The 9,425-nt window shown below is 49.1% G+C and overlaps 1 protein-coding gene across 1 annotated transcript in view; it reads right to left on the bottom strand.

The window, feature by feature from the left end:
- PLXNB1 (plexin B1) overlaps positions 1 to 3,936 on the bottom strand; it is a 74,062-nt gene extending 70,126 nt beyond the window's left edge. Inside the window, exon 1 of the mRNA XM_027467343.3 lies at positions 3,854 to 3,936. The gene's annotated coding sequence lies outside the window, so the exon portion shown is untranslated. The remainder of the gene's footprint in view (positions 1 to 3,853) is intronic.
- Between the last annotated feature and the right edge of the window lie 5,489 nt (positions 3,937 to 9,425).

Consider the following 9,425-nt stretch of genomic DNA (forward strand, 5'->3'; position numbering starts at 1 on the left):
CCATCAGATTCAGAATGAAGGAAAACTACAAGAGAATGAAAATAGCAATGACTTGAAATTTTTTGGACCTGCAGATACGCTCACTAGTGGCAAATCCATTTGGTTAATGCTATTAATCCCAATAGCTTGCCCCAAACTCTAGGTGGGCACCTGGAGTGAGCGGTCGCACAGCTCCCAGCCCCTGGTCCCCAGCACCGAATCAGCTCAGCCAAGCCACCGCCACCACAAAGTCACCACACCTACGGCCCCAGCCTTAAAAACAGCCCGTGACACGGACAAAAGACCTTCCACATGAGACAGGACGGGAACAGATACAAGCTCCAAGATAAAATGGTAACACCCAGACACTTCGGGCAATGAGCTCTCATTTTCTCAACGAGAACAGCTCTGGGGCTGAGGGGGGTTTGAAAGCAGAAGCCCTGGCACAGAGCAGAGGCTGGGGAAGCTCAGCCTACAGCTCTGTGCTGTTCCACAGCTAAACTTCAAAGCCAAAAGCAACGCAAAAACTCACTCATTTGCCAGGCGCAGAAGAAGCGCTCTTTACAGTACTTGCAGTGTTTATACTGCAAGCAAATAAGGAAAGTTCACATGCAATTAAAATCTGGCATCTGGGAATTTCCTTAGGATCCGTATCATTTGAAGATTCATCTCACATTTTTACCGACTTTTAAAATCTTCCTACCAGATCACGCTAACACAAAAGCTCTTTGTGCTCCATTTTCCAACCCCTTTTTCTTTCCTTTTCGGGGGTGGCAGGCAGGATTTGAAAGTGAAATCCTAACCTTAAAAGCAGGCTATTAAAAAAAAAAAAAACAAACAATTAAAGTGATTCAGTATTATAATGACTTTAATTTGTGCCAAATGGAAGAAGAAACAATCCACCTAAACTGATACCATTTTTTTTTTTTTGGCCTTTTTTCCATAAGCCTCGGGAGGCAGCGCTGACTTGTAGTTAATGAAAGGGAGACCTAAATTGCTTCCTGCAACCTCAAAAATAACTCAGATGTCTTAGTTAACGCTTGGCTAAAAATATATATATATATATATTAGCAGTGAAAAAGCAATGAAAACGAGTCCTGTGTGTTTATTACTCCAGCAGAAGGGGAGAAGCAGCACGTTGAGGAGCCGGCGCCAAGCCCCGCGGTCCTCCATCAGCAGGGCGCGTGTCGGCACAGGCCGCAACGTCCCGCTCGGGGCTGCACGTCCCAGGTATCGCCGTGGCACACTCGGTGGTAGCACAAAAGCCAATCTCCTGTATGGTTCTGGGGAGAGAGAGCACCCCGAAATCCCTGTGGGTGGTGTTTGGGGGCTCGCTGGGTGTGGGATGGTGAGGGCCGCGTGGCTTGCACCACGGTGCTGGCTCCGCAGTCCTCAAAATTGCAGTTTCCCACCCAAACCCAGCCGCCTGACAGAACAACCCCGTCCTGTCACAGGGCCTGCACACATCTCAGATGCTCGCCCCCGAGAAGGGTGTGCAGGCTCTTCCTAATAACTCCCCTCCAGCACCAAGACCAGAACGGCCAACGCTCAGAGAAGGCTCCTGTGGAGACATCACCACAACCATCCGACCACCGAAACAACAGGATAAGATAATGACACCAGCACAACGAGAGACCAGCAGGCACATTGTGACAAAAGCAAAAGCAGCAAAAGATGAATCCACCCAACAATCCTGCAGCCAGGCACCCGAGAGAGCTGCAGGTAAGCAAGCCCCAAGCATAGGGCTCCACCAGGCACAGGGACACTTTGCTGAAGATGCAGAGGAGAGAGGGGCACCCATCCAAGCCCTGCTTAGCTCATATCTAGAGGGCTAATTCCTCCCAGAAAGCAGGCAGGCTCATGCCTCCTCTGCCTGCTACCAGCCTGCGAGCTGGGATGGATCAAAGCCCTATCATCTTCCTCCAGGATGCCCTCATACGAGGCTGGGAGGGTTCGGCTCAGAACTTGGCCGCCACAGCCAATTTGAAGTTTTTCTTGGGAAAAACCCGAGAGCTAGAAACAAAACAAAACCAACAAAAAATAACAGATGGAGGGGCTGCCAGGGAGGAGGAGAAACTGAAGTCCTGAGGGGTTTGCTTTGAGAAGCAGGAAGGACCGGGATGTAGGGGAAGATGACAGAATAAAAATAACGTGAATCTCGCTGGTTCGGAGGTAGGGCTTTTACCACGGAAAATACCAAGCCTTTGTGGGAGGTGGCTGCTTCACCTCCCTCTGAACCTCCCCTCGCCAAGTCACACCGAAGCATAAAGCATTGCAGCTCCTGAAGAGGACACCGAGCCTGCCGCTGCTCACCCAGCCTCCCCAGGAAGCCGGCAGCAGCGCTGGAGGGCTGCAAGCAGGACCAGATCACTTCCCTCCTAGCACAGAGCTGGAGAGCACCCACCACGCAGGCATCCCGCGTGGGTTTTGCTTTGTTCACAGCACGCTGCTCTGGCCAGCAGCCTCTCCCCAGGGACACGGGGCCACCATCATCAGCAGCAGCAACTTTTCCAGGCTTGCTCAGTCCTTGCGGTCCCCGCCGAGGCTGCCAGGACAGCCGAAGCGTGCCAGCAGCCACAGCACTTGCAGGAACAGCCCTGCCGAGCACAAAGGCAGGAGCTCAGTGCGCTCCTCTTCCCTCTTCTTCCCTCTGCTCTTATCTGAGACCAACCCACGGTCCCTCATGGCTGGTGGGGGCACACCTGAGCTGTCAGCAGATGAGGGCAGAAATGTTTTTTTTTCCCCAAAAAGCGAGCCGGGGCTAGGAGCTCGGACTCCTCGCAGCACTTGAGGTGGGAGAAAGCAGAGATGGGAGCGTCAACCGCTGACAGTCCGCACCCACCTTGCTCCAGAGAGTTATGCCGGTAATTTTAATCTTATTAAATATTGTTAATCGCATTACTAACCTAACCCTTCTCACATGTCGGAAAAAATTTAAAGAGAAAATTCCATATGCGACCAGGCTATATGGTTTCCAGCCAGATTTCTGTTTTGGGCAAATCCCCGGCGTGCAGACCCCAAAAGGGCTCCACGAAAATGAGGGTGAGCGTGGAGGAAGCCTGCCCAGCCCCACGCTGGGTTTCCATGCAGGCTGCTAACTTGTGTGATTGCTTCTCCCGGGACTCTGCTGGAGGTCCCCAACCAAAGCAACCCCGTGAAGGCTGCAAACGGGGCACGGCACCGGCAGCGGGACGCCGGCTGCCCACGAGGGGCTCCGCACAATGACCCCACGGCAGCGCCTTCGTCCCGCAGCGGTGCCAACGCCTCCAGCTGCCGGCCACCGACACGCAGCGGGACACGACGGGAGCAGCACCGGGACCGCTCCTTCTGCATCGCAGCCCCCCCACCGGGGCTCCCGCAGCCTCGGTGCAAGAAGCGAGCGCAGAAACGAGCAGAGCGCGGCCAGCACCCGCCGGTAACACCCCGAGCCCGCCGGCTCGCAGCTCCTTTCTCTCGCAGGGGCGCTCGGAGCCCGGAGCAGCCCCGCGGCACGCTCGCACCGGCGGTGGCGGCTCCCGGTGCTGCTCCCGGTTCACCGGAGGGAAACCGGGGATGAAACCGGGGCGGGGGCGGCCACCCGTTACGGCGCTGTGTGCGGCGGGAGGATGCCGGGGGGGCTCCGTGCCCTCACCCCAACACCCCCCGGTCCCCTCCCGGTTCCCCCGGTGCCCCCCCACGGTCCCGCGCCCCCGCCCGGCCGCGCCCATCCCCCGCGCCGAGACAAAGCGCGGCCCCCGGGCCGCACCTGCCGCCGGCCGCTGACCCCCGCCCACGCTCCCGGTGGCTCTCCCCGAGCCTGGGCACTGCAGCTGCAGCGGCAGCACCGGCAGCGATACCGGTGCCCCCCCCCCACCGCGGCCCCGCCGCCCCTCACCTGCCGCCCCGCTCCAGCCGCGCCGCTCCCCGCCGCCCGCCCCGAGCCGCGGAGCTCTGGCCCCGCCCCCTCCGCCTCGCCCCGCCTCCCCCGCCGCGCTCCGCCAATAGCAGCCGGCCGTGCGCGGTGGCCACGCCCCTCTCCGGTTCCCCTCTCCCTTTCCCGCCCCAGCGGACGGCGGCGGGCTCCCATTGGCTGTCGGCGGCGCGGGGGGGGCGTGGCTTGGGGGTCCGCCCGCTCCCCTTAGCGGAGCCTGGTGGGGGGGGGTTCGGCGGTGCCTCCTCAGTGTGCGCCTCACGGGGTGTGTGAGGGGGAGGGAGCAGCGAGTGCAACTGGATAAATGAATAAATAAATACAGAAATAAACAAATACTCAAATAAATAAGTAGATCGCGTGTCTGAAAGCGTTGTCCAAACGCCTCTCGATCCTGGTGCCCGACCACCCCTCAGGGCAGAGCCTTTCCCTCACATCCAGCCTGCCCCTCACAGGGACGCTGTGGAAGGAGGCTGCTGGTGGGAGGCCCAGGGACTGCGGGGTCGCTAAATGCCTGCCCTCTTTGTTTTCCTCCACCAGCCTCTCTTGCTTGCACCCCCAAAATCCATTTTTTTGAGGTAAAAAATACGTGATCCTGCCTTGTGCTGAGGAACGCATACCCTCATCGCAAACTACAGCCCGTTGGGGTTAGAGCTCACTATCCCCATCTCACAGATCAGACATTTTAACTGCAACCAAATCGCTTCCAATGAAATCCAGCTTTGGTGACTAAGATTGTAAAAAACTACTCTTTTTTTTTTTCTCCTTTGCTCCAACCCATTCCTGCCTCCAAACACTAATCCCCTTTGTACATTTCCTCCAGAGCCAGTCCCGACCTGCAGCCCCTTCAGCCTGGTAAACATCTGCAAGCTTTGTTTAAAAAAGCAGTGAAAACCACCACAAATACCAAGAGAGCAGACTGGAAAAGAGCAGCTTTTCCTCCCATCCCACGGCAGGGCTGGCTGAGGGAGCAGGGCAGAAAGCTGCCGTGTGCTGCAGGGCAGTCAGAGCACAGCCTTCCCACTCCTGTTCCTGCACTCCCAGCCCTCAGAAGCCACCAGCACATCCTAAAACCACCACAGCCCTACAATCTCCCTCAGCAGGGAGGAGTTTCGATTGCTCTGCATAAAATCTTGTCCTGTTGTCAACTAAACAAGAGAAGAAGCTAGTTCTCAAGCGTTGCACAGCTGAAATCAGCACGACACAACAAACATTACATTATGGGACAAATTTAACTTAAACAGTTTATTTCCATTTGTTCAGAGGCATTTTTACATATTTAAATCCACAAAGGATTCTCCTCTGTAAAAGCCCTTGTTCATGTCTGCTTCTAAGCAGGTTAGCTAAGTTTCTTACGTAACTATTATGGTAATCACAAGACTAGCAGCTGCTTATACTCCTTTTGATTTTCTTCTTCCTCTTCCTCCCATCCAAGCAGGGGATGAGACTGATTAAGAAAATCACGAGGGATATCTGAGTACTGTCTATAGCTTCTGGCCATAAACCGCATCAAGAACAGTGACTTAGGGACCGCCAGAAGGTTGACCACATCTGCCCTACTTTAAAGCTGACTCCGCTCCTTTCCAGTTTTCAGTTTGCCAGGACATTTGGAAAGAGCATTAAGATCTGGTGCCCAACAGCCCAGAACCTGCAGGAACCTAGTGAGAGACTCTCTTAGCACCACCTGTTTGCACAGCTTTGTGTTTTTTGTTTTTTGTTTTGTTTTGTTTTTTTCTCCCCTCTGCAGAACACAGCAAAAGAACCTGGGGATGCTTGTGGTCATCCATTTATCTCAGAGACCTGTGGCAAAAATATTTACATGTGATATGTCCAGTGTCACAAGTTGTCACACTCTCCACCATGAACAGCGAGAACTAGAGGTTTTCCTGAAGCAGATCAGGTGTACCAAACTGATAGAGAGCACTGGGTGATCAGCTCAAGGAATCAACACACATTTACATGTATATATTTATGAATATATATACACGTGTGTATATATCAACTCTTGATGCAGAGGGCAGTTCCTGAGAGCTTATGATATGCCGATATTTAAATGGAATAATCTTTAATGGGCTAACTTGCCTCTGGCAAACTCACAGAAAGGCCAGCATAGGCTGCAGCTGTTTAAAACCAAAGGCTTATTGCAGAAGCATGCAAAGTTCTATTAAAAACAGCTTTTAAAAAAAATCCTTGTATAGTATTTCAAAGTTATTTGAGTAGGCACCTTACAAATTTGATTCTGAAAAATAGTTACTGATGTGATACTTGTAGGGTCATTCTTCATGCATGTACGTACAGCTGCAATATGCATTTTCCCTCTCTCCTGGTGCCTAACACCACACGACCCACAGGAAATGGGCGATTATTTTCCTAGCTGAATGCTTTATTATTCTGTTATAACTTCTGCTACAGGATAACCTGCACTAGGATGCCTATGACATCAAGTTGTCCATGGACTCTCCCACTCCCTCCCATTTATTGAAATAAATTATAAATAATAATAAAAGCAATGATTCCTAGAACAAAGAAGGCTGAAAGCATTTGACTGAATCCATACTGTCCCAGGGCAGGATCCACTTATATCTACATTAAACCTAGAAACGTTTGTCTACACTATCCTTAACTTCCCACGATGGAAACTCCAAACTCTTGCCACAACCAATTACCTGAATACTTAACTTTCCATAAAAACAAAAACTGTGGCCCAGATGTCTTTTGCTGTATTTAAGCCCACACCTTGTTTTGCTACCCACCAAATGTCAAACACCAGAGACTGCCTGCACTCCTCCATGTTTTGCAAGGCAGGTCATGAATATTAAACTTGCTAGCAAAAATCTGGCAATAAAACACATATCTAAATATATTACGGACAAACCCAGCATTGTTTCTCCTTCAGTAGCTCACAAACCTCCCTCCTACTGCAAATCTCAATCCCGTTCCTGAATTAAACAGGACATTTCTAACTCCTCAGCTCCACAGCAAGGGAAGGATTTCTTGAAAAACTCTGTGGAAGAAACTGTCTTTGCTAAACATAGTTACCATCAAATTAACAGGAGCACCTGCAATCTCCAGCCAGGATCTCAGGCTGTCGGGATGTTCAAAACTTAAGTATTAATAAATATATATATACACGCCCCGATTGTAATACCACAGATAGTCTCTTTTGTTTTGAACTCATAAGCAACATTTGATATTTCTTTCCCGACTGGACGGAATGGCAAGTTTTCTCTTCAGAATGCACTTACTGTTAGAAGTCTGTACTGACTGACCTCATTGAATGCCTTATGCCTTTTTTTTTTTTTTTTTCCTCCCCATAGCCATTAGGCTGTTTGCTTTTGAGTTAACAGTGGTTTCTCATAGAGCAACAAGAACTCAAAAGCGCTTGGCAGGAGCCAAGCTCAGACCACTGCCGCTCATTTTTCTATAGTTATTGTCCACCAGCAGGCTTCCTGTCGCTGTTACCACGTTCCTGCTCAACTCAGCTTCTGTGTTTGGTTAAGAGTGGAAATAACCTCAGACAGCACTGGCTTTCTCTGATCTACACATAATGCATAGGTCAATCCCTGGCCTCATTAGCACCTGCAAAAAAGTACTGCAATATTGCAGTATTATCTATCATATTGCAATATTGCAATCACCATCCCTCTGAGCTGATGAACATTTGGGAAATGGGGCTGGCTGAGCCATCCTACCCAGAGAGGATTTTGCTTAGAGAGAGCAAGAATGTGTCTGAAGTGCTTAATAAGCAGAATTCTCCTGCATGAGGAAAGCTTCAGCTCAAAGACCTCATTCCAAAAGCAAAACTCAACTACCCATTGTAAACTTTGTGAATAAATCTGCACAGCACTTTTTTTTTTTTAAACAAAACAAAAAAAAAAATAGAGTAGCCTAAGAAGAGGACAACAACGAACCATTCACTTGGCCTTGCATGAATGATCAGGAGATATCACACTGTCTATAGACCAAGGCACTGTCAGTACTGCAAATGTACCTGAACTAATGGGAGCACTCAGATAAAACACTGCAGTGTGCAGCTGTGCTGGCTTTGTTCAGACTTGTGTATTTACCACCTGTGTTGCCATGACAGAGATTTAGCATAAAGTAGGGAACAGATTAGGAGTACAGTCCATGTCGCAGTGTCTTCCTGGATCTTGCCTTCAGCTAGCTCCAGGTACAGCTGTTGGTGCTGCAGCCACACCTTCTGGCTCCGGGGTACGCATATGGTGGAGTACCAAACTGCATGCCATTGCCACAACAAAGTGATGATTAATGCAGGATTGAGGGAACATACACATCTGTCCTCCTAATTGTTATTACAAGTTGTTGTTGTTTTTTTCCTAATTGAAATGATTCTGCTGTCACTTCGCATGAGGATTTACTAAGGCACAGCACAACCACAGTAATCGAATGTAACAATGAATCCTGCCAGCTGTATGACACCGCACAGAGAACCTATTCCTGAATCTTCCAGATCCCCCATGGAGGATGAAATCCAGTTATTTTCATCTTGGTGTATATCACACCATCCAGCTCTTCTCAAATTTCAGGCTTTGTATTTTAAGCTCTCCCTCATCACAGATCTATTTGCTACTGATCTCATTGACAGGCTTTTCCTTCCTGTAGCTCCAGGTTAAAGCTACCTACAATCATACCTTCTTTCAATGGAAAAAAAGCAGATTGCTTTAAAACAATAAGCAACTCTTGATTTTCCTGTTCTTTATTTGTCATATACGTTTAACCTCAGACCGCTACTCATTTTCTGATGTTACTCAAAAATACACACATTTCAGTGAGCAGCGTTGCCTTTACTTTCATGTTTTGCCACCTAACATTCAGCATTTTATAATCATGCTCACATATATAACCCATGCTTTTCAGTGATGAATATTTAAAATTCAGCCATTTACCTAGTAAGGGGGCCTGACATTAGGTAGTTAAACCAGGGAGAAAAAAAAAAAGAAAAAAAAAAGAATATAATTCAGTAACTACTGTTGGCAAACTACAAATAGAACCAATGTACCATCCTTTCCCCGTTGATTACATACTTCTCTGATTTTTATCACTCTCCTGCAAGAAGTAGAACCCGTAGAAACATTCACAACATGAGAAAATGCAATACTAGATTTGAAAAATTGCATTAATCTGTATGCACTTCTTGATGCGGGTAAACGGATGAGAATTTTTATCTCAGGTCTCAAGCCATCAGATGAAACAGCTTCCCTGACAAATGCTTGTTCACTTTACACACCAAGTAATCAATATATAAATCAGCAGCAGTCCTTCCCAAAACCACCTTTTGCATATTTCATCTCTTACAAGTAGTGAATCATCACAGGTCTTTCCTAATGTTGTTTATTCAGTCATATTCTAATAGCACTAACGATACCAAATGAAATAGGTGCCTCATCGAGCAAACGTCCCTGTCCCAAAGATCTTACAATCTTAGAAGCTTACAATCAAAACCTCAAACTCTTTTCATATGGTTACTGGGCAAAAAAACAGACTGACCGAAAAAAAACAACAACAAACACACCGAGTA

The sequence above is a fragment of the Anas platyrhynchos genome, chromosome 13 (assembly GCF_047663525.1).
Source record: "Anas platyrhynchos isolate ZD024472 breed Pekin duck chromosome 13, IASCAAS_PekinDuck_T2T, whole genome shotgun sequence".
Classification (NCBI taxonomy): domain Eukaryota; kingdom Metazoa; phylum Chordata; class Aves; order Anseriformes; family Anatidae; genus Anas; species Anas platyrhynchos.